Source organism: Pelobates fuscus, chromosome 2 (genome assembly GCF_036172605.1).
Source record: "Pelobates fuscus isolate aPelFus1 chromosome 2, aPelFus1.pri, whole genome shotgun sequence".
Taxonomy (NCBI): domain Eukaryota; kingdom Metazoa; phylum Chordata; class Amphibia; order Anura; family Pelobatidae; genus Pelobates; species Pelobates fuscus.
The window spans coordinates 354972582-354995361 of NC_086318.1; the positions used below are offsets into that span (position 1 = coordinate 354972582).

Here is a 22780-nt window from a genome sequence, read left to right on the forward strand (position 1 = left end):
CTTTTAAGAGCTACCACGTAAGGACACTTTAAGACAGCGGTGAGAAAAAGTTCATGACCATAAGCCATTGCAAATTATTGTGGGAGGCAATATTCTAATTAGGCCCGCTTCCTCCTACAGGGAAGCTTAAACCCCAACAAATTCCTCGGTCTTCTTATATGGCATCTTGGAATGGTTCCAAACCTATAACAGAGAGTGAGGGCAACCATATCTTGCAGCAAACCTTGTACAATTTTTTTTCGCTCTTTGGAAACAGTTTTGCCAAGATTCTACTACAGCAGCCATTAGGCAGAGTACACAATCCGCTGGTCTACGTTCGTCCCCAAAGTCACACATTTCATGACTCCATCGATAGGAATGACCCTTGCCTAGCACCTGTCTTCTCTTCATCCACACTCAACAGGGCTGAAAGAACATTTGTGGTGGCTTTTTCAAAATTCCATGGTGTTCATTAGTAAGTGCTAGCGACCACCCAGCTATTCCTAAGGTTTGGTCTGATTGTCTCAAGCGGCAATTCACTGCCTTGATCCAGAAAATCTTTTTTTCCCAGAAATTCAATCAAACGTTACGTTCTGTTGGAAGACGTAATATAGGTCTCCAATTCTTTATTTCTTCCATTGCATTGAAGCATACAATAAATCAAAAGAAGTCAGGATAAAAAAATGATGAAAAAAAAGCTGAAAGTTAAAATAAAAAGTGAAATTCTGGCTTAAAACTGGTCTCCAGAAAACATAGATAATAAAAATGATCAAGCCTAGGAAATGATTGTCGCTGCCTGCTTGATGCGGAAAGTAAGAGCCAAAGAAGACGGGTGCCGTGGCTGAAATTATCCTTCGTCAGAATTGGTGAAGTTCTCTATTTTTGTCAAACAAGCAAACACAGGGGAAAGCGCGAACGCAGTCCCCCACTACCATAAATTATGCAGTCGAGTTTCCCACATTTGAGGAAATCGCAGAGGTCAACTGGTACAGAGTGCAATGAACCAGCCTCACTCTGGGAGAGCCACCTTAGGGATCATGGCTATTGCTCCCCTGCCAGGTAAGTATGACATGACGGGTACATTCAAAGGCACGCCCGCTGGGAAGCCTTTCCTTTAGGCTGTGGTGAAATAATAAAGCAAGTTAAAAAAAAAAAAAGCAAATAAATAATCCAAATGATAGAAGGCTACAAAAGATTACCAAACCTCGTGGCTGATCGTTGTTTTCCTTAGCTACCAGTAATTTTAGTGCCTTCAGGTGGTTAGGTGTGAATAATTGAGCTGGATTCAGGGTGCGAAGGAGCAATTTGCATAAAGACAAATGCTAGGCCAATGAGCCGAAGAATGGGAATTCGTAGCATGTAGTGAGAATAGTGTGCTGCCGGAAACAAGTGAATTCAGTGGGAGAGAAAGGTAAAAGGGACATGCTAAGAAGCCAGCGGAAGGAATGGTGCAACAGAGATCAGGAAGAAACGGGAGTCACGTAAGACACGCCCTAGACATGGGGCGCCATAAACTTTTATTAAACCAATCTTTCAGTCTCCTTAGAGCCTGTCAAAAATTGCCAATGCTGACTGTATTTCAAGTCATCATGGCGGGGTATTGGGTAAAGTTTTCAATTAGCAATAATCACGCCTCGGATTGACCTCATGGGCTACGATACTGCCACTGCGCAAAGTTAACTGTTCAAGTGGGCCAGCTTTTAAGAGCTACCACGTAAGGACACTTTAAGACAGCGGTGAGAAAAAGTTCATGACCATAAGCCATTGCAAATTATTGTGGGAGGCAATATTCTAATTAGGCCCGCTTCCTCCTACAGGGAAGCTTAAACCCCAACAAATTCCTCGGTCTTCTTATATGGCATCTTGGAATGGTTCCAAACCTATAACAGAGAGTGAGGGCAACCATATCTTGCAGCAAACCTTGTACAATTTTTTTTCTCTCTTTGGAAACGGTTTTGCCAAGATTCTACTACAGCAGCCATTAGGCAGAGTACACAATCCGCTGGTCTACGTTCGTCCCCAAAGTCACACATTTCATGACTCCATCGATAGGAATGACCCTTGCCTAGCACCTGTCTTCTCTTCATCCACACTCAACAGGGCTGAAAGAACATTTGTGGTGGCTTTTTCAAAATTCCATGGTGTTCATTAGTAAGTGCTAGCGACCACCCAGCTATTCCTAAGGTTTGGTCTGATTGTCTCAAGCGGCAATTCACTGCCTTGATCCAGAAAATCTTTTTTTCCCAGAAATTCAATCAAACGTTACGTTCTGTTGGAAGACGTAATATAGGTCTCCAATTCTTTATTTCTTCCATTGCATTGAAGCATACAATAAATCAAAAGAAGTCAGGATAAAAAAATGATGAAAAAAAAGCTGAAAGTTAAAATAAAAAGTGAAATTCTGGCTTAAAACTGGTCTCCAGAAAACATAGATAATAAAAATGATCAAGCCTAGGAAATGATTGTCGCTGCCTGCTTGATGCGGAAAGTAAGAGCCAAAGAAGACGGGTGCCGTGGCTGAAATTATCCTTCGTCAGAATTGGTGAAGTTCTCTATTTTTGTCAAACAAGCAAACACAGGGGAAAGCGCGAACGCAGTCCCCCACTACCATAAATTATGCAGTCGAGTTTCCCACATTTGAGGAAATCGCAGAGGTCAACTGGTACAGAGTGCAATGAACCAGCCTCACTCTGGGAGAGCCACCTTAGGGATCATGGCTATTGCTCCCCTGCCAGGTAAGTATGACATGACGGGTACATTCAAAGGCACGCCCGCTGGGAAGCCTTTCCTTTAGGCTGTGGTGAAATAATAAAGCAAGTTAAAAAAAAAAAAAGCAAATAAATAATCCAAATGATAGAAGGCTACAAAAGATTACCAAACCTCGTGGCTGATCGTTGTTTTCCTTAGCTACCAGTAATTTTAGTGCCTTCAGGTGGTTAGGTGTGAATAATTGAGCTGGATTCAGGGTGCGAAGGAGCAATTTGCATAAAGACAAATGCTAGGCCAATGAGCCGAAGAATGGGAATTCGTAGCATGTAGTGAGAATAGTGTGCTGCCGGAAACAAGTGAATTCAGTGGGAGAGAAAGGTAAAAGGGACATGCTAAGAAGCCAGCGGAAGGAATGGTGCAACAGAGATCAGGAAGAAACGGGAGTCACGTAAGACACGCCCTAGACATGGGGCGCCATAAACTTTTATTAAACCAATCTTTCAGTCTCCTTAGAGCCTGTCAAAAATTGCCAATGCTGACTGTATTTCAAGTCATCATGGCGGGGTATTGGGTAAAGTTTTCAATTAGCAATAATCACGCCTCGGATTGACCTCATGGGCTACGATACTGCCACTGCGCAAAGTTAACTGTTCAAGTGGGCCAGCTTTTAAGAGCTACCACGTAAGGACACTTTAAGACAGCGGTGAGAAAAAGTTCATGACCATAAGCCATTGCAAATTATTGTGGGAGGCAATATTCTAATTAGGCCCGCTTCCTCCTACAGGGAAGCTTAAACCCCAACAAATTCCTCGGTCTTCTTATATGGCATCTTGGAATGGTTCCAAACCTATAACAGAGAGTGAGGGCAACCATATCTTGCAGCAAACCTTGTACAATTTTTTTTCTCTCTTTGGAAACGGTTTTGCCAAGATTCTACTACAGCAGCCATTAGGCAGAGTACACAATCCGCTGGTCTACGTTCGTCCCCAAAGTCACACATTTCATGACTCCATCGATAGGAATGACCCTTGCCTAGCACCTGTCTTCTCTTCATCCACACTCAACAGGGCTGAAAGAACATTTGTGGTGGCTTTTTCAAAATTCCATGGTGTTCATTAGTAAGTGCTAGCGACCACCCAGCTATTCCTAAGGTTTGGTCTGATTGTCTCAAGCGGCAATTCACTGCCTTGATCCAGAAAATCTTTTTTTCCCAGAAATTCAATCAAACGTTACGTTCTGTTGGAAGACGTAATATAGGTCTCCAATTCTTTATTTCTTCCATTGCATTGAAGCATACAATAAATCAAAAGAAGTCAGGATAAAAAAATGATGAAAAAAAAGCTGAAAAGTTAAAATAAAAAGTGAAATTCTGGCTTAAAACTGGTCTCCAGAAAACATAGATAATAAAAATGATCAAGCCTAGGAAATGATTGTCGCTGCCTGCTTGATGTGGAAAGTAAGAGCCAAAGAAGACGGGTGCCGTGGCTGAAATTATCCTTCGTCAGAATTGGTGAAGTTCTCTATTTTTGTCAAACAAGCAAACACAGGGGAAAGCGCGAACGCAGTCCGCCACTACCATAAATTATGCAGTCGAGTTTCCCACATTTGAGGAAATCGCAGAGGTCAACTGGTACGGAGTGCAATGAACCAGCCTCACTCTGGGAGAGCCACCTTAAGGATCATGGCTATTGCTCCCCTGCCAGGTAAGTATGACATGACGGGTACATTCAAAGGCACGCCCGCTGGGAAGCCTTTCCTTTAGGCTGTGGTGAAATAATAAAGCAAGTTAAAAAAAAAAAAAAAAAAAGCAAATAAATAATCCAAATGATAGAAGGCTACAAAAGATTACCAAACCTCGTGGCTGATCGTTGTTTTCCTTAGCTACCAGTAATTTTAGTGCCTTCAGGTGGTTAGGTGTGAATAATTGAGCTGGATTCAGGGTGCGAAGGAGCAATTTGCATAAAGGCAAATGCTAGGCCAATGAGCCGAAGGATGGGAATTCGTAGCATGTAGTGAGAATAGTGTGCTGCCGGAAACAAGTGAATTCAGTGGGAGAGAAAGGTAAAAGGGAAATGCTAAGAAGCCAGCGGAAGGAATGGTGCAACAGAGCTCAGGAAGAAACGGGAGTCACGTAAGACACGCCCTAGACATGGGGCGCCATAAACTTTTATTAAACCAATCTTTCAGTCTCCTTAGAGCCTGTCAAAAATTGCCAATGCTGACTGTATTTCAAGTCATCATGGCGGGGTATTGGGTAAAGTTTTCAATTAGCAATAATCACGCCTCGGATTGACCTCATGGGCTACGATACTGCCACTGCGCAAAGTTAACTGTTCAAGTGGGCCAGCTTTTAAGAGCTACCATGTAAGGACACTTTAAGACAGCGGTGAGAAAAAGTTCATGACCATAAGCCATTGCAAAGGATTGTGGGAGGCAATATTCTAATTAGGCCCGCTTCCTCCTACAGGGAAGCTTAAACCCCAACAAATTCCTCGGTCTTCTTATATGGCATCTTGGAATGGTTCCAAACCTATAACAGAGAGTGAGGGCAACCATATCTTGCAGCAAACCTTGTACAATTTTTTTTCTCTCTTTGGAAACGGTTTTGCCAAGATTCTACTACAGCAGCCATTAGGCAGAGTACACAATCCGCTGGTCTACGTTCGTCCCCAAAGTCACACATTTCATGACTCCATCGATAGGAATGACCCTTGCCTAGCACCTGTCTTCTCTTCATCCACACTCAACAGGGCTGAAAGAACATTTGTGGTGGCTTTTTCAAAATTCCATGGTGTTCATTAGTAAGTGCTAGCGACCACCCAGCTATTCCTAAGGTTTGGTCTGATTGTCTCAAGCGGCAATTCACTGCCTTGATCCAGAAAATCTTTTTTTTCCCAGAAATTCAATCAAACGTTACGTTCTGTTGGAAGACGTAATATAGGGCTCCAATTCTTTATTTCTTCCATTGCATTGAAGCATACAATAAATCAAAAGAAGTCAGGATAAAAAAATGATGAAAAAAAAGCTGAAAAGTTAAAATAAAAAGTGAAATTCTGGCTTAAAACTGGTCTCCAGAAAACATAGATAATAAAAATGATCAAGCCTAGGAAATGATTGTCGCTGCCTGCTTGATGCGGAAAGTAAGAGCCAAAGAAGACGGGTGCCGTGGCTGAAATTAGCCTTCGTCAGAATTGGTGAAGTTCTCTATTTTTGTCAAACAAGCAAACACAGGAGAAAGCGCGAACGCAGTCCCCCACTACCATAAATTATGCAGTCGAGTTTCCCACATTTGAGGAAATCGCAGAGGTCAACTGGTACGGAGTGCAATGAACCAGCCTCACTCTGGGAGAGCCACCTTAGGGATCATGGCTATTGCTCCCCTGCCAGGTAAGTATGACATGACGGGTACATTCAAAGGCACGCCCGCTGGGAAGCCTTTCCTTTAGGCTGTGGTGAAATAATAAAGCAAGTTAAAAAAAAAAAAAGCAAATAAATAATCCAAATGATAGAAGGCTACAAAAGATTACCAAACCTCGTGGCTGATCGTTGTTTTCCTTAGCTACCAGTAATTTTAGTGCCTTCAGGTGGTTAGGTGTGAATAATTGAGCTGGATTCAGGGTGCAAAGGAGTAATTTGCATAAAGGCAAATGCTAGGCCAATGAGCCGAAGGATGGGAATTCGTAGCATGTAGTGAGAATAGTGTGCTGCCGGAAACAAGTGAATTCAGTGGGAGAGAAAGGTAAAAGGGAAATGCTAAGAAGCCAGCGGAAGGAATGGTGCAACAGAGCTCAGGAAGAAACGGGAGTCACGTAAGACACGCCCTAGACATGGGGCGCCATAAACTTTTATTAAACCAATCTTTCAGTCTCCTTAGAGCCTGTCAAAAATTGCCAATGCTGACTGTATTTCAAGTCATCATGGCGGGGTATTGGGTAAAGTTTTCAATTAGCAATAATCACGCCTCGGATTGACCTCATGGGCTACGATACTGCCACTGCGCAAAGTTAACTGTTCAAGTGGGCCAGCTTTTAAGAGCTACCATGTAAGGACACTTTAAGACAGCGGTGAGAAAAAGTTCATGACCATAAGCCATTGCAAAGGATTGTGGGAGGCAATATTCTAATTAGGCCCGCTTCCTCCTACAGGGAAGCTTAAACCCCAACAAATTCCTCGGTCTTCTTATATGGCATCTTGGAATGGTTCCAAACCTATAACAGAGAGTGAGGGCAACCATATCTTGCAGCAAACCTTGTACAATTTTTTTTCTCTCTTTGGAAACGGTTTTGCCAAGATTCTACTACAGCAGCCATTAGGCAGAGTACACAATCCGCTGGTCTACGTTCGTCCCCAAAGTCACACATTTCATGACTCCATCGATAGGAATGACCCTTGCCTAGCACCTGTCTTCTCTTCATCCACACTCAACAGGGCTGAAAGAACATTTGTGGTGGCTTTTTCAAAATTCCATGGTGTTCATTAGTAAGTGCTAGCGACCACCCAGCTATTCCTAAGGTTTGGTCTGATTGTCTCAAGCGGCAATTCACTGCCTTGATCCAGAAAATCTTTTTTTCCCAGAAATTCAATCAAACGTTACGTTCTGTTGGAAGACGTAATATAGGGCTCCAATTCTTTATTTCTTCCATTGCATTGAAGCATACAATAAATCAAAAGAAGTCAGGATAAAAAAAAAGCTGAAAAGTTAAAATAAAAAGTGAAATTCTGGCTTAAAACTGGTCTCCAGAAAACATAGATAATAAAAATGATCAAGCCTAGGAAATGATTGTCGCTGCCTGCTTGATGCGGAAAGTAAGAGCCAAAGAAGACGGGTGCCGTGGCTGAAATTATCCTTCGTCAGAATTGGTGAAGTTCTCTATTTTTGTCAAACAAGCAAACACAGGGGAAAACGCGAACGCAGTCCCCCACTACCATAAATTATGCAGTCGAGTTTCCCACATTTGAGGAAATCGCAGAGGTCAACTGGTACGGAGTGCAATGAACCAGCCTCACTCTGGGAGAGCCACCTTAGGGATCATGGCTATTGCTCCCCTGCCAGGTAAGTATGACATGACGGGTACATTCAAAGGCACGCCCGCTGGGAAGCCTTTCCTTTAGGCTGTGGTGAAATAATAAAGCAAGTTAAAAAAAAAAAAAGCAAATAAATAATCCAAATGATAGAAGGCTACAAAAGATTACCAAACCTCGTGGCTGATCGTTGTTTTCCTTAGCTACCAGTAATTTTAGTGCCTTCAGGTGGTTAGGTGTGAATAATTGAGCTGGATTCAGGGTGCGAAGGAGCAATTTGCATAAAGGCAAATGCTAGGCCAATGAGCCGAAGGATGGGAATTCGTAGCATGTAGTGAGAATAGTGTGCTGCCGGAAACAAGTGAATTCAGTGGGAGAGAAAGGTAAAAGGGAAATGCTAAGAAGCCAGCGGAAGGAATAGTGCAACATAGCTCAGGAAGAAACAGGAGTCACGTAAGACACGCCCTAGACATGGGGCGCCATAAACTTTTATTAAACCAATCTTTCAGTCTCCTTAGAGCCTGTCAAAAATTGCCAATGCTGACTGTATTTCAAGTCATCATGGCGGGGTATTGGGTAAAGTTTTCAATTAGCAATAATCACGCCTCGGATTGACCTCATGGGCTACGATACTGCCACTGCGCAAAGTTAACTGTTCAAGTGGGCCAGCTTTTAAGAGCTACCACGTAAGGACACTTTAAGACAGCGGTGAGAAAAAGTTCATGACCATAAGCCATTGCAAAGGATTGTGGGAGGCAATATTCTAATTAGGCCCGCTTCCTCCTACAGGGAAGCTTAAACCCCAACAAATTCCTCGGTCTTCTTATATGGCATCTTGGAATGGTTCCAAACCTATAACAGAGAGTGAGGGCAACCATATCTTGCAGCAAACCTTGTACAATTTTTTTTCGCTCTTTGGAAACAGTTTTGCCAAGATTCTACTACAGCAGCCATTAGGCAGAGTACACAATCCGCTGGTCTACGTTCGTCCCCAAAGTCACACATTTCATGACTCCATCGATAGGAATGACCCTTGCCTAGCACCTGTCTTCTCTTCATCCACACTCAACAGGGCTGAAAGAACATTTGTGGTGGCTTTTTCAAAATTCCATGGTGTTCATTAGTAAGTGCTAGCGACCACCCAGCTATTCCTAAGGTTTGGTCTGATTGTCTCAAGCGGCAATTCACTGCCTTGATCCAGAAAATCTTTTTTTCCCAGAAATTCAATCAAACGTTACGTTCTGTTGGAAGACGCAATATAGGTCTCCAATTCTTTATTTCTTCCATTGCATTGAAGCATACAATAAATCAAAAGAAGTCAGGATAAAAAAATGATGAAAAAAAAGCTGAAAAGTTAAAATAAAAAGTGAAATTCTGGCTTAAAACTGGTCTCCAGAAAACATAGATAATAAAAATGATCAAGCCTAGGAAATGATTGTCGCTGCCTGCTTGATGCGGAAAGTAAGAGCCAAAGAAGACGGGTGCCGTGACTGAAATTATCCTTCGTCAGAATTGGTGAAGTTCTCTATTTTTGTCAAACAAGCAAACAAAGGGGAAAGCGCGAACGCAGTCCCCCACTACCATAAATTATGCAGTCGAGTTTCCCACATTTGAGGAAATCGCAGAGGTCAACTGGTACGGAGTGCAATGAACCAGCCTCACTCTGGGAGAGCCACCTTAGGGATCATGGCTATTGCTCCCCTGCCAGGTAAGTATGACATGACGGGTACATTCAAAGGCACGCCCGCTGGGAAGCCTTTCCTTTAGGCTGTGGTGAAATAATAAAGCAAGTTAAAAAAAAAAAAGCAAATAAATAATCCAAATGATAGAAGGCTACAAAAGATTACCAAACCTCGTGGCTGATCGTTGTTTTCCTTAGCTACCAGTAATTTTAGTGCCTTCAGGTGGTTAGGTGTGAATAATTGAGCTGGATTCAGGGTGCGAAGGAGCAATTTGCATAAAGACAAATGCTAGGCCAATGAGCCGAAGAATGGGAATTCGTAGCATGTAGTGAGAATATTGTGCTGCCGGAAACAAGTGAATTCAGTGGGAGAGAAAGGTAAAAGGGACATGCTAAGAAGCCAGCGGAAGGAATGGTGCAACAGAGCTCAGGAAGAAACGGGAGTCACGTAAGACACGCCCTAGACATGGGGCGCCATAAACTTTTATTAAACCAATCTTTCAGTCTCCTTAGAGCCTGTCAAAAATTGCCAATGCTGACTGTATTTCAAGTCATCATGGCGGGGTATTGTGATAGAATTTATCTTGATTCCAAGGCTCAAGCTTATAGGTGTCATATAATGATATCCTATATTAAAATTGGCTAACTTGGAATCAGGATTGATTGCTTGATGCTTGAACAACACTTAAGACCATATATGTCTAAGTCCCGGGAGCAGAGAGCCCCCACCCAAGATGTCTCTACTCTAATCTTGTTGTTCTCTCTTACCCAGAAACTTATTTGTTATGTATACATGGCGCTCATTCCTATGTCTTATCCTATGTCCTATTCCTATGTCTTATCTGTATTCCCTTGCTATTTTTGTTCTAAGAGTATTTGCACGTAAGCACTTACTTTTTAAATGTATAAAACCCAGCTGATGAATAAAAAACGTCAGAGGCTTATTTTGAATACCAACAGGTGTCTGGTGTCTAATTCTTGCTTCTCCGAGTGCACTTGTAACAACAATTTGGGTTTCCTCTGAATATAACAAAGATCAACATTCTGATCCACAACAATTTGGTGCCGTGACCCGGGATCAGACGAATCCAGTTCATCCGGACCCAGAAGGGTTGGCTCGGAGCCCAGACGGTTAATCAGCTGCAGCGGGTAAGAAAAAGCTTTTATTTTTCTACCTATAAATGATTTAGACTCTCTGGTGCTCTTTGAGACCCCGGTCCGGGTGGGTAAGGATTTTAAAAACGTCTGATCTAAAGAACTTGTTTTCTGTGGTATTATGGTTATATTCAGGTGGAGGTTGTGTTATGTCTTGTGAAAGGAATCTTGAGATAGTGGAATAGAACTGTGGGTTGTAAGTTATTTTTATTGTTTGCCTTGTCATTTGTTTTATAATTTGAGTTAGAATCCTCCAAGGGCAGATCTCCTGATCTGTGTTTAGAAGACAGAACTGTGAAAATTCCACTGCAGCGGTCATAAGTGTTTAAATACACTGTTATTGTACAGTTTGTCTTGGTAAGGAAGTAATTAACCCTTACAAGTTTTAAGATGGGTAGCTCTGAAAGTACCAAAGGGGGATTTACGGCTTTGACTATTGTCAAGCATCACAAAGGACAAGGAGCAATTAAGAATGTTAAGAGGTTACTTAAGAAAGCTGGCATGCCCTCAGAGGGCACTCTAGACCCACATATATGGAGTGAATTTATGGCAAATTACAGAGGTTGGTTAGAAGATAATAACTTAGTAGAAGTTGCACAAAAATGGCATGATACTGCTGTTGAATTAACTAAATGTGGTTGTAGAGAAACCACCAGGAAAGGTGTACCATATTATCAATGTTTTGGACCTCTAGGGTCCCAGAGTAGGCAGGATCCTGGGAAAAATCTTGTAAACCCACCCCTTTACCAGGATAATGCAGGGACTCCTTTGGTCCCTAAAGGACAGGCGCTTTCCCTTTTACAGAGATCAAAACCTCTCTTTCCAGTAATATTACGCAGTGGGACTTCATATGGTCCCCTAGCAGCCCCTGTAAGACCTATGGGTTCATTAGAGCAGGCAGATAGCCCAGACTTAAAGGAACCCCTAGTTGCCCCCATAGACACCCCAGTGGGGCCATTAGCTCCACAATTTTCTACTCCAAGGATACCCAAAGTTGAGAGCGTATACCATGAGAACAGACAGCCTAGCTCAGGTATCTAATACTGGGAAGAATATAAGCCCTGGACACCCAGTGAACAACTGGCAATAATACAGCAGCTGGCAGATGTTTAAAAGGCCCCCTTAGCTCTAGTCCAGTCTCTATCCACAATTCAAGCTACTTACCAGTGTACTTGGATGGATTTAAAACAGATTGTGGCACTAAAAGCTGGCCCCATTTTGGCTAGAATAATTGCTAAATATACTGATGCCCATGAAGATAACCTCAGAAAAAGCAACATGCAAACAGATGAATGGTTTAGAACCAAGTCTGCATCTGGAGCATGCTATGTCACTGCAATAAGAGAATGGGCTAAGGTAAAGACAGAGGAACTAGCCCATAAATTAGGAGATATATTACAAGGGAAAGATGAACCTGTAGAAACATTTTTCACCAGACTACAGATGGCTTGGGAGGCATTGGGTTACACAGATATTGAAACCACTTCGACCAGACTGCTTATTAACTGCTTCATGGATGGTATCCACATACCCATAAGGACTGGTCTCCAAAATGCTAGACCTGAGTGGAGAAGTTTAACCTATGGTGATCTGGTGAAGGTGGCTAGGGGAGTGGAAGCTAATCTAAATACTAGAAAGAGGAGCACACCTCTAATGGCTGTAACTGTCCCTAGAGCTGACGGAGACAGAAGGCAGGTAGAATGCTGGAATTGTGGCAGGAAAGGACACATTAAACGTAACTGCAAGTGTCCTCCTAAAAATAGAAAACCCCAGGATTCTAATGATAACTCCCAAGACAGCCAACCACCTCCACCACCTCCCCCTCCCCAATAGGAAATTGGCAAACCAGTGTCCCTACATATTATAAATATCCCTGACTCTGCAGGACCCTCACCCATTTTCGATGTTACACTACCTGGGGGCCGAATAGTCCCTTTCCTGTTGGACACTGGCGCTGCTAAATCGATGTTACAGGAAAAATATGTGTTCCCGTATGAGAAATCTAATGATGTATTATCATGTGTAGGGGTGGATGGTATCGAAAATGACATTCCCCTTACCCACAAGCTGAAATTGAAGCTACACGACTCTACTGCCCTTGTGACAAGGCTACTTGTCAGCCCTAATGCCCCTGTTAATCTACTAGGCAGTGATATACTGTCTGCTCTTAGTGCAAATATCCAGTATAGCCCCACTGGAAAAGTAACATTGTCTGTGCCTTTAGAGGACAAACAAATGATATCTCTTTCAAATGTTCTGGCAACTCTCACTATGCCCAGCCATGTGCCAGAACCTACCATTGACTTGTCCTCAGTCCCTGATTCCTTATGGGCTACAGGGAAGACAGATACAGGCAGACTCTCTGTGCCCCCAGTCAAGGTGAATTTCCTGCCCGGAGCCAAACCTCCATACCAAAAACAATACCCCCTAAGCCCAGCACAGGAATTTGCTATTTCGCAATCCGTGCAAGAGTTTCTGCAGGCAGGGGTAGTTGTCCAGACCACCTCCCCTTGTAACAACAATTTGGTAACACACCATTGTACCCAATTAAGAAAAAGCAAGAGAAAGGTAAACCTGTGGTTTACCGTATGGTACATGATTTGAGGGCAATTAATGCTGTAACTGAACTGATTGCCCCTAATGTTCCCAACCCACACTCCTTGTTGGCACAAATACCACCTTCCTCTAAGGTATTTACTGTTATTGACTTGGCAAATGCATTTTTCAGTGTCCCCCTGGATCCCGACAGTCAGTTTTTATTTGCATTTACACATAAACACAAACAGTACACTTGGACAGTATTGCCACAGGGCGCACAAAACTCACCCACTATGTACAGCATGGCAATGGCCCAGATTCTTGAAGAATGGGAGAGGCCAAATAATGTAATTTTATTGCAGTATATCGATGACCTACTCCTGTGTTGCGATAATATGGAATCTTGTATTGTAAACACCCTCTCCTTGCTGAAATTCCTGGCAAAAGCAGGCTGTAAAGCGTCAAAAACGAAACTGCAAGCTTGTGTAGAGAAAGTTATTTTCCTAGGACATTGCATTTCCCAGGGCATAAAACATCTCACAGAGAGTAGAAAGACTGCAGTTCAAAATATTAAACCCCCCCGCAGCTTAGCCCAGCTTCGCACGTATCTCGGTTTGATATCTTACTGTCGTCCTTGGCTGCGTTCAGTAGCTATCTACATGCAACCACTGTATGATTGTCTTGCCAACGAAAACAAACCATTTAAATTAAACCATGCGGCAGAAAATGCCTTCTATACACTTAAGATACTGGTAACGTCAGCTCCAGCACTGGGTCTCCCAGATTACAGAAAGAATTTTAACCTGTTCTGTACTGAGCAATCAGGTTATGCTACATCTGTCCTTACACAGGACCATGGTGGTAAACAAAGACCAATAGCTTACTACTCCACCAGATTGGACCCTGTTGCCAGGGGTGCCCCCTCATGTGTTAGGGCAGTGGCGGCTGTTACTGCCCTCCTGGACAAAGCCACTGATATTGTTTTAGATAATCCGGTGACCATATACACACCACATGATATCAACAGCATACTGTCACAAGTTCAACCAAAACACATACATACTGCAAGGCATCTCAGAATGCAATGTGCCTTGCTTATGCCACCTAATGTTACTCTTAAAAGGTGTATGGTAATAAATCCATCTACATTACTTCCCCTGGATTTAAAAGAGGGGAGTGGGAATGGTACTTGTACTTCTGATCTTTTTGTAAATTCACTTTCACCAGATGAGTTAGCTGATGCCCAGGTACCCCATGATTGTGCAGCACTAATGGCACAAGAAACAGCAGGTTTTTTTGCATGTAACTGATTCTCCATTATCTAATGCAGATTTTGAGTTTTTTGTAGATGGTTCCAGATATGCTGATGAGAAGGGTAATTTCCACACTGGATATGCTGTAGTCTCTGCACATGAGATAATAAAAGCTGAACCACTCGCTCCTCACTGCTCTGCACAGGAGGCAGAGCTGAAGGCACTCGCTGAAGCGTGTAAAATGGCTTCTGGTAAGACTGCTAATATTTTTACAGACTCTCGCTATGCTTTTGGTATAGCGCATGATTTTGGCCCTATTTGGCGGGCTCGTGATTTTCTCACCTCAGCAGGAACTCCAATCAAGAATTCTGAAGCCGTGAGTGCACTTATGGACGCTATCCTGTTACCCACTCAAGTAGGCATCATCAAGGTGGCAGCTCACGTGAAGATCACAGATGAAATTTCAAGAGGAAACCACAGAGCAGACGAAGCTGCCAAGCAAGCAGCAATTCAAGTTCATCCCTCTAAAGGTAAAACCTTCCTACAAGTTGTTCTTACAGATGACGCCGTTGACTACAATATACTGTTGAGCTTACAAAGACAGGCAAGCAAGGAAGAACATGACCTCTGGAGGAAACAAGATGCAGAACCTGATGATGACAAAATGTGGAGAAAAGGTAAAAGACTGTGTTTGCCACGAGTATTGTACCCCATGATGGCCCAGATTGCCCATGGACCTACACATCTATCCAAGATGCACATGAACAGCTTAGTAAACACCCATTGGGTAGCACCCGGATTTACTGTTGTAGCAGCTAAACACACCCAAGCTTGCATGATTTGTGCTAGAAACAATCCAGGACAGGCTGTCAAAACACCGAGTAAGCACACACCAAGGCCACTTTACCCGTTTCAAAGACTGCAGATAGATTATATTCAACTACCTAAGGTAGGAGTGTATGAATATGTGTTGGTGTGCATTGATCTCTTTTCAGGTTGGCCAGAGGCCTACCCAGTGTCGAAAGCCACAACAAAGATAACAGCGAGTAAGCTTCTGAAGGAACTGGTATGTAGATATGGAGTACCTGAAGTGATTGAAAGTGACAGAGGTAGCCATTTCACTGGGGAAATAATGCAAGAAATTATGAAAGCCTTAGGGATCAGTCAGGCCTTCCACACCCCTTATCACCCCCAGAGTAGTGGGAAAGTAGAAAGGGCAAATGGCACCTTAAAGAACAAGATTGCAAAAGCCATGCAAGACACAGGGAAGCCCTGGACTGAATGCCTTCCCCTAGCACTCTTTTCTATGAGATTCACCCCCAATTCCAGACATGGCCTATCCCCTTTTGAGATCCTGTTTGGATGTGCCCCAAAGACAGGCCTCTATTTTCCCCAAACCCTCCAGATGCAGCATGGTAGTATGACTGCCTATGTTCAGGCCCTACACCAAAGATTAGACAAGGTGCATAAACAAGTCTTTGATTCTATTCCAGATCCAGACTCTGACTCTGCAACTCACAAACTGCAGCCTGGTGATTGGGTGGTGATAAAGAGGCATGTGAGGAAAGGACTTGAACCACGCTTTGACGGTCCATTCCAAGTGCTCTTGACTACGGCTACCTCGGTAAAACTAGAAGGAAAAGCCACGTGGATACACGCCAGTCACTGTAAACAAGTCACTCCGACTGATCCACCAACATGAAGCTGTTCATATCCTTTACCATATTATGCTCTGTTCAGATATGCTACTCTGACTTGAGACCAGAAAATAATAATGCATGGCAGGAAAATATATGGTTGCAGATAGCAAAGGCTTTCAATTTAACCTCCTTTTGCCTCAACCCTCTCCTTAGTACTGAAAACGCCATAGAATCTTGTCTTATAGCTGTCCCCACACCAATCTCACTGTTGAGGAAGTACCTACATACCCATAGACCCCATAAATCTCTACAACTATATTCTTATGCCTTCAAACCACTGGTAGGATGCCCCCCCTATCCCTGAAGACAATTAATGTGACAGGCGCTGAACTATGTTGGTCTTTTTCATGTAATTGTTCAAGAGACCCTAATACTGAATCCCTGTTTTGCCCCACATGGTGGAAAAATACCACGAATTGTAGAGCCCTGAGCACCACTATGAATTGTACCAAAACTCACCAAGTTATGAGTTACCACTACAATGTCTATCTTCCTAAAGAATGGACTTTCTCCTGTGGAAATATTACTTATGCTTATGTCCCAGGTAACATTACAGGAGGTCCCTGTGCAATTTCTCGACTAACCATGACCATGTTTTCCAAATCTGACCTGATCACTAAAACCACCCAGCTACACAAACTGCTGAGAGACAGGAGAGATGTTAAAAACACCCTTACTTCTGATTGTAACTCTGAAATCACTCTCTTATCCAAAGCCGAATACTCTGCCCTAGCGTACACCTTGGTAGGAGTCCCAGGCTTAGCACTGTATAATACCCGAGTAGTTAATGCTGTAGCCTGTTCCCTTGCAAAAGGTTTAAATGCCACTTCACAGGCCCTAGAAGAGCTACTTATGGACAACCAGGCAAATAAGAAGGCAATCCTTGAGAATAGAGCAGCCATTGACTACTTACTAATGAAACATGACTTAGGATGTGAAGCTATTGAAGGTATGTGCTGTTTTAACCTATCTGACCATGGCACTATGATCCATAAACATCTAAAAGATTTACATGACTTAGTACAGGATATCAAACAAGATAACGGCTTCTTTGAGGATTGGGATTGGACATTTGGGCTAGGAACATGGTTGACTTTACTAATTAAGAAAATTTTGTACTTTTTGCTATTAGCTATATTTGTCATTATGGCTATTTTTCTAACCTTTAGATTTTTTTCATGTCTACTAACCTCTCTATGTAAAAGCAAACCTACTGTTGGTCGTACCTTAACTTACATTCCAGCTCCGACCTCGGAAAGGTTTTATGATGTTACCTCGCCTAACAAATGAAAGAACTCTCCTCCGCTGATTCTGGTGGTCGCTCAGTCCAAGGGAACCGTGGTGAAGCAATAAATGAAAGTCCCACAGGCTTTGGCTAGCAGGCCTGGATATACCTTGGACATTTGGGTGACCCTTGGATCAAAAGAGGGGATTGTGATAGAATTTATCTTGATTCCAAGGCTCAAGCTTATAGGTGTCATATAATGATATCCTATATTAAAATTGGCTAACTTGGAATCAGGATTGATTGCTTGATGCTTGAACAACACTTAAGACCATATATGTCTAAGTCCCGGGAGCAGAGAGCCCCCACCCAAGATGTCTCTACTCTAATCTTGTTGTTCTCTCTTACCCAGAAACTTATTTGTTATGTATACATGGCGCTCATTCCTATGTCTTATCCTATGTCCTATTCCTATGTCTTATCTGTATTCCCTTGCTATTTTTGTTCTAAGAGTATTTGCACGTAAGCACTTACTTTTTAAATGTATAAAACCCAGCTGATGAATAAAAAACGTCAGAGGCTTATTTTGAATACCAACAGGTGTCTGGTGTCTAATTCTTGCTTCTCCGAGTGCACTTGTAACAACAATTTGGGTTTCCTCTGAATATAACAAAGATCAACATTCTGATCCACAACAATTTGGTGCCGTGACCCGGGATCAGACGAATCCAGTTCATCCGGACCCAGAAGGGTTGGCTCGGAGCCCAGACGGTTAATCAGCTGCAGCGGGTAAGAAAAAGCTTTTATTTTTCTACCTATAAATGATTTAGACTCTCTGGTGCTCTTTGAGACCCCGGTCCGGGTGGGTAAGGATTTTAAAAACGTCTGATCTAAAGAACTTGTTTTCTGTGGTATTATGGTTATATTCAGGTGGAGGTTGTGTTATGTCTTGTGAAAGGAATCTTGAGATAGTGGAATAGAACTGTGGGTTGTAAGTTATTTTTATTGTTTGCCTTGTCATTTGTTTTATAATTTGAGTTAGAATCCTCCAAGGGCAGATCTCCTGATCTGTGTTTAGAAGACAGAACTGTGAAAATTCCACTGCAGCGGTCATAAGTGTTTAAATACACTGTTATTGTACAGTTTGTCTTGGTAAGGAAGTAATTAACCCTTACAAGTTTTAAGATGGGTAGCTCTGAAAGTACCAAAGGGGGATTTACGGCTTTGACTATTGTCAAGCATCACAAAGGACAAGGAGCAATTAAGAATGTTAAGAGGTTACTTAAGAAAGCTGGCATGCCCTCAGAGGGCACTCTAGACCCACATATATGGAGTGAATTTATGGCAAATTACAGAGGTTGGTTAGAAGATAATAACTTAGTAGAAGTTGCACAAAAATGGCATGATACTGCTGTTGAATTAACTAAATGTGGTTGTAGAGAAACCACCAGGAAAGGTGTACCATATTATCAATGTTTTGGACCTCTAGGGTCCCAGAGTAGGCAGGATCCTGGGAAAAATCTTGTAAACCCACCCCTTTACCAGGATAATGCAGGGACTCCTTTGGTCCCTAAAGGACAGGCGCTTTCCCTTTTACAGAGATCAAAACCTCTCTTTCCAGTAATATTACGCAGTGGGACTTCATATGGTCCCCTAGCAGCCCCTGTAAGACCTATGGGTTCATTAGAGCAGGCAGATAGCCCAGACTTAAAGGAACCCCTAGTTGCCCCCATAGACACCCCAGTGGGGCCATTAGCTCCACAATTTTCTACTCCAAGGATACCCAAAGTTGAGAGCGTATACCATGAGAACAGACAGCCTAGCTCAGGTATCTAATACTGGGAAGAATATAAGCCCTGGACACCCAGTGAACAACTGGCAATAATACAGCAGCTGGCAGATGTTTAAAAGGCCCCCTTAGCTCTAGTCCAGTCTCTATCCACAATTCAAGCTACTTACCAGTGTACTTGGATGGATTTAAAACAGATTGTGGCACTAAAAGCTGGCCCCATTTTGGCTAGAATAATTGCTAAATATACTGATGCCCATGAAGATAACCTCAGAAAAAGCAACATGCAAACAGATGAATGGTTTAGAACCAAGTCTGCATCTGGAGCATGCTATGTCACTGCAATAAGAGAATGGGCTAAGGTAAAGACAGAGGAACTAGCCCATAAATTAGGAGATATATTACAAGGGAAAGATGAACCTGTAGAAACATTTTTCACCAGACTACAGATGGCTTGGGAGGCATTGGGTTACACAGATATTGAAACCACTTCGACCAGACTGCTTATTAACTGCTTCATGGATGGTATCCACATACCCATAAGGACTGGTCTCCAAAATGCTAGACCTGAGTGGAGAAGTTTAACCTATGGTGATCTGGTGAAGGTGGCTAGGGGAGTGGAAGCTAATCTAAATACTAGAAAGAGGAGCACACCTCTAATGGCTGTAACTGTCCCTAGAGCTGACGGAGACAGAAGGCAGGTAGAATGCTGGAATTGTGGCAGGAAAGGACACATTAAACGTAACTGCAAGTGTCCTCCTAAAAATAGAAAACCCCAGGATTCTAATGATAACTCCCAAGACAGCCAACCACCTCCACCACCTCCCCCTCCCCAATAGGAAATTGGCAAACCAGTGTCCCTACATATTATAAATATCCCTGACTCTGCAGGACCCTCACCCATTTTCGATGTTACACTACCTGGGGGCCGAATAGTCCCTTTCCTGTTGGACACTGGCGCTGCTAAATCGATGTTACAGGAAAAATATGTGTTCCCGTATGAGAAATCTAATGATGTATTATCATGTGTAGGGGTGGATGGTATCGAAAATGACATTCCCCTTACCCACAAGCTGAAATTGAAGCTACACGACTCTACTGCCCTTGTGACAAGGCTACTTGTCAGCCCTAATGCCCCTGTTAATCTACTAGGCAGTGATATACTGTCTGCTCTTAGTGCAAATATCCAGTATAGCCCCACTGGAAAAGTAACATTGTCTGTGCCTTTAGAGGACAAACAAATGATATCTCTTTCAAATGTTCTGGCAACTCTCACTATGCCCAGCCATGTGCCAGAACCTACCATTGACTTGTCCTCAGTCCCTGATTCCTTATGGGCTACAGGGAAGACAGATACAGGCAGACTCTCTGTGCCCCCAGTCAAGGTGAATTTCCTGCCCGGAGCCAAACCTCCATACCAAAAACAATACCCCCTAAGCCCAGCACAGGAATTTGCTATTTCGCAATCCGTGCAAGAGTTTCTGCAGGCAGGGGTAGTTGTCCAGACCACCTCCCCTTGTAACAACAATTTGGTAACACACCATTGTACCCAATTAAGAAAAAGCAAGAGAAAGGTAAACCTGTGGTTTACCGTATGGTACATGATTTGAGGGCAATTAATGCTGTAACTGAACTGATTGCCCCTAATGTTCCCAACCCACACTCCTTGTTGGCACAAATACCACCTTCCTCTAAGGTATTTACTGTTATTGACTTGGCAAATGCATTTTTCAGTGTCCCCCTGGATCCCGACAGTCAGTTTTTATTTGCATTTACACATAAACACAAACAGTACACTTGGACAGTATTGCCACAGGGCGCACAAAACTCACCCACTATGTACAGCATGGCAATGGCCCAGATTCTTGAAGAATGGGAGAGGCCAAATAATGTAATTTTATTGCAGTATATCGATGACCTACTCCTGTGTTGCGATAATATGGAATCTTGTATTGTAAACACCCTCTCCTTGCTGAAATTCCTGGCAAAAGCAGGCTGTAAAGCGTCAAAAACGAAACTGCAAGCTTGTGTAGAGAAAGTTATTTTCCTAGGACATTGCATTTCCCAGGGCATAAAACATCTCACAGAGAGTAGAAAGACTGCAGTTCAAAATATTAAACCCCCCCGCAGCTTAGCCCAGCTTCGCACGTATCTCGGTTTGATATCTTACTGTCGTCCTTGGCTGCGTTCAGTAGCTATCTACATGCAACCACTGTATGATTGTCTTGCCAACGAAAACAAACCATTTAAATTAAACCATGCGGCAGAAAATGCCTTCTATACACTTAAGATACTGGTAACGTCAGCTCCAGCACTGGGTCTCCCAGATTACAGAAAGAATTTTAACCTGTTCTGTACTGAGCAATCAGGTTATGCTACATCTGTCCTTACACAGGACCATGGTGGTAAACAAAGACCAATAGCTTACTACTCCACCAGATTGGACCCTGTTGCCAGGGGTGCCCCCTCATGTGTTAGGGCAGTGGCGGCTGTTACTGCCCTCCTGGACAAAGCCACTGATATTGTTTTAGATAATCCGGTGACCATATACACACCACATGATATCAACAGCATACTGTCACAAGTTCAACCAAAACACATACATACTGCAAGGCATCTCAGAATGCAATGTGCCTTGCTTATGCCACCTAATGTTACTCTTAAAAGGTGTATGGTAATAAATCCATCTACATTACTTCCCCTGGATTTAAAAGAGGGGAGTGGGAATGGTACTTGTACTTCTGATCTTTTTGTAAATTCACTTTCACCAGATGAGTTAGCTGATGCCCAGGTACCCCATGATTGTGCAGCACTAATGGCACAAGAAACAGCAGGTTTTTTTGCATGTAACTGATTCTCCATTATCTAATGCAGATTTTGAGTTTTTTGTAGATGGTTCCAGATATGCTGATGAGAAGGGTAATTTCCACACTGGATATGCTGTAGTCTCTGCACATGAGATAATAAAAGCTGAACCACTCGCTCCTCACTGCTCTGCACAGGAGGCAGAGCTGAAGGCACTCGCTGAAGCGTGTAAAATGGCTTCTGGTAAGACTGCTAATATTTTTACAGACTCTCGCTATGCTTTTGGTATAGCGCATGATTTTGGCCCTATTTGGCGGGCTCGTGATTTTCTCACCTCAGCAGGAACTCCAATCAAGAATTCTGAAGCCGTGAGTGCACTTATGGACGCTATCCTGTTACCCACTCAAGTAGGCATCATCAAGGTGGCAGCTCACGTGAAGATCACAGATGAAATTTCAAGAGGAAACCACAGAGCAGACGAAGCTGCCAAGCAAGCAGCAATTCAAGTTCATCCCTCTAAAGGTAAAACCTTCCTACAAGTTGTTCTTACAGATGACGCCGTTGACTACAATATACTGTTGAGCTTACAAAGACAGGCAAGCAAGGAAGAACATGACCTCTGGAGGAAACAAGATGCAGAACCTGATGATGACAAAATGTGGAGAAAAGGTAAAAGACTGTGTTTGCCACGAGTATTGTACCCCATGATGGCCCAGATTGCCCATGGACCTACACATCTATCCAAGATGCACATGAACAGCTTAGTAAACACCCATTGGGTAGCACCCGGATTTACTGTTGTAGCAGCTAAACACACCCAAGCTTGCATGATTTGTGCTAGAAACAATCCAGGACAGGCTGTCAAAACACCGAGTAAGCACACACCAAGGCCACTTTACCCGTTTCAAAGACTGCAGATAGATT

The 22780-nt window shown here is 43.0% G+C and overlaps 11 non-coding genes across 11 annotated transcripts; all 11 read right to left on the bottom strand.

Annotated features, from left to right (window-relative positions):
• Nucleotides 1–879: 879 nt before the first annotated feature.
• LOC134590235 (U1 spliceosomal RNA) lies at nt 880–1046 on the bottom strand. Its single transcript, XR_010087188.1, has one exon. It is a non-coding gene; the product is annotated as a U1 spliceosomal RNA (small nuclear RNA).
• A 470-nt stretch (nt 1047–1516) lies between these two features.
• LOC134592950 (U4 spliceosomal RNA) lies at nt 1517–1657 on the bottom strand. Its single transcript, XR_010089502.1, has one exon. It is a non-coding gene; the product is annotated as a U4 spliceosomal RNA (small nuclear RNA).
• An 898-nt stretch (nt 1658–2555) lies between these two features.
• On the bottom strand, nt 2556–2722 carry LOC134590236 (U1 spliceosomal RNA). The gene has a single exon (XR_010087189.1). It is a non-coding gene; the product is annotated as a U1 spliceosomal RNA (small nuclear RNA).
• Nucleotides 2723–3192: 470 nt separating this feature from the next.
• LOC134592951 (U4 spliceosomal RNA) lies at nt 3193–3333 on the bottom strand. Its single transcript, XR_010089503.1, has one exon. It is a non-coding gene; the product is annotated as a U4 spliceosomal RNA (small nuclear RNA).
• An 899-nt stretch (nt 3334–4232) lies between these two features.
• On the bottom strand, nt 4233–4399 carry LOC134591235 (U1 spliceosomal RNA). Its single transcript, XR_010088041.1, has one exon. It is a non-coding gene; the product is annotated as a U1 spliceosomal RNA (small nuclear RNA).
• Nucleotides 4400–4875: 476 nt separating this feature from the next.
• Nucleotides 4876–5016, bottom strand: LOC134592953 (U4 spliceosomal RNA). Its single transcript, XR_010089504.1, has one exon. It is a non-coding gene; the product is annotated as a U4 spliceosomal RNA (small nuclear RNA).
• A 900-nt stretch (nt 5017–5916) lies between these two features.
• Nucleotides 5917–6083, bottom strand: LOC134590623 (U1 spliceosomal RNA). The gene has a single exon (XR_010087520.1). It is a non-coding gene; the product is annotated as a U1 spliceosomal RNA (small nuclear RNA).
• Nucleotides 6084–6553: 470 nt separating this feature from the next.
• On the bottom strand, nt 6554–6694 carry LOC134592954 (U4 spliceosomal RNA). Its single transcript, XR_010089505.1, has one exon. It is a non-coding gene; the product is annotated as a U4 spliceosomal RNA (small nuclear RNA).
• An 888-nt stretch (nt 6695–7582) lies between these two features.
• Nucleotides 7583–7749, bottom strand: LOC134590595 (U1 spliceosomal RNA). The gene has a single exon (XR_010087495.1). It is a non-coding gene; the product is annotated as a U1 spliceosomal RNA (small nuclear RNA).
• Nucleotides 7750–8219: 470 nt separating this feature from the next.
• Nucleotides 8220–8360, bottom strand: LOC134592955 (U4 spliceosomal RNA). The gene has a single exon (XR_010089506.1). It is a non-coding gene; the product is annotated as a U4 spliceosomal RNA (small nuclear RNA).
• Nucleotides 8361–9259: 899 nt separating this feature from the next.
• LOC134589629 (U1 spliceosomal RNA) lies at nt 9260–9426 on the bottom strand. The gene has a single exon (XR_010086675.1). It is a non-coding gene; the product is annotated as a U1 spliceosomal RNA (small nuclear RNA).
• Nucleotides 9427–22780: the final 13354 nt, after the last annotated feature.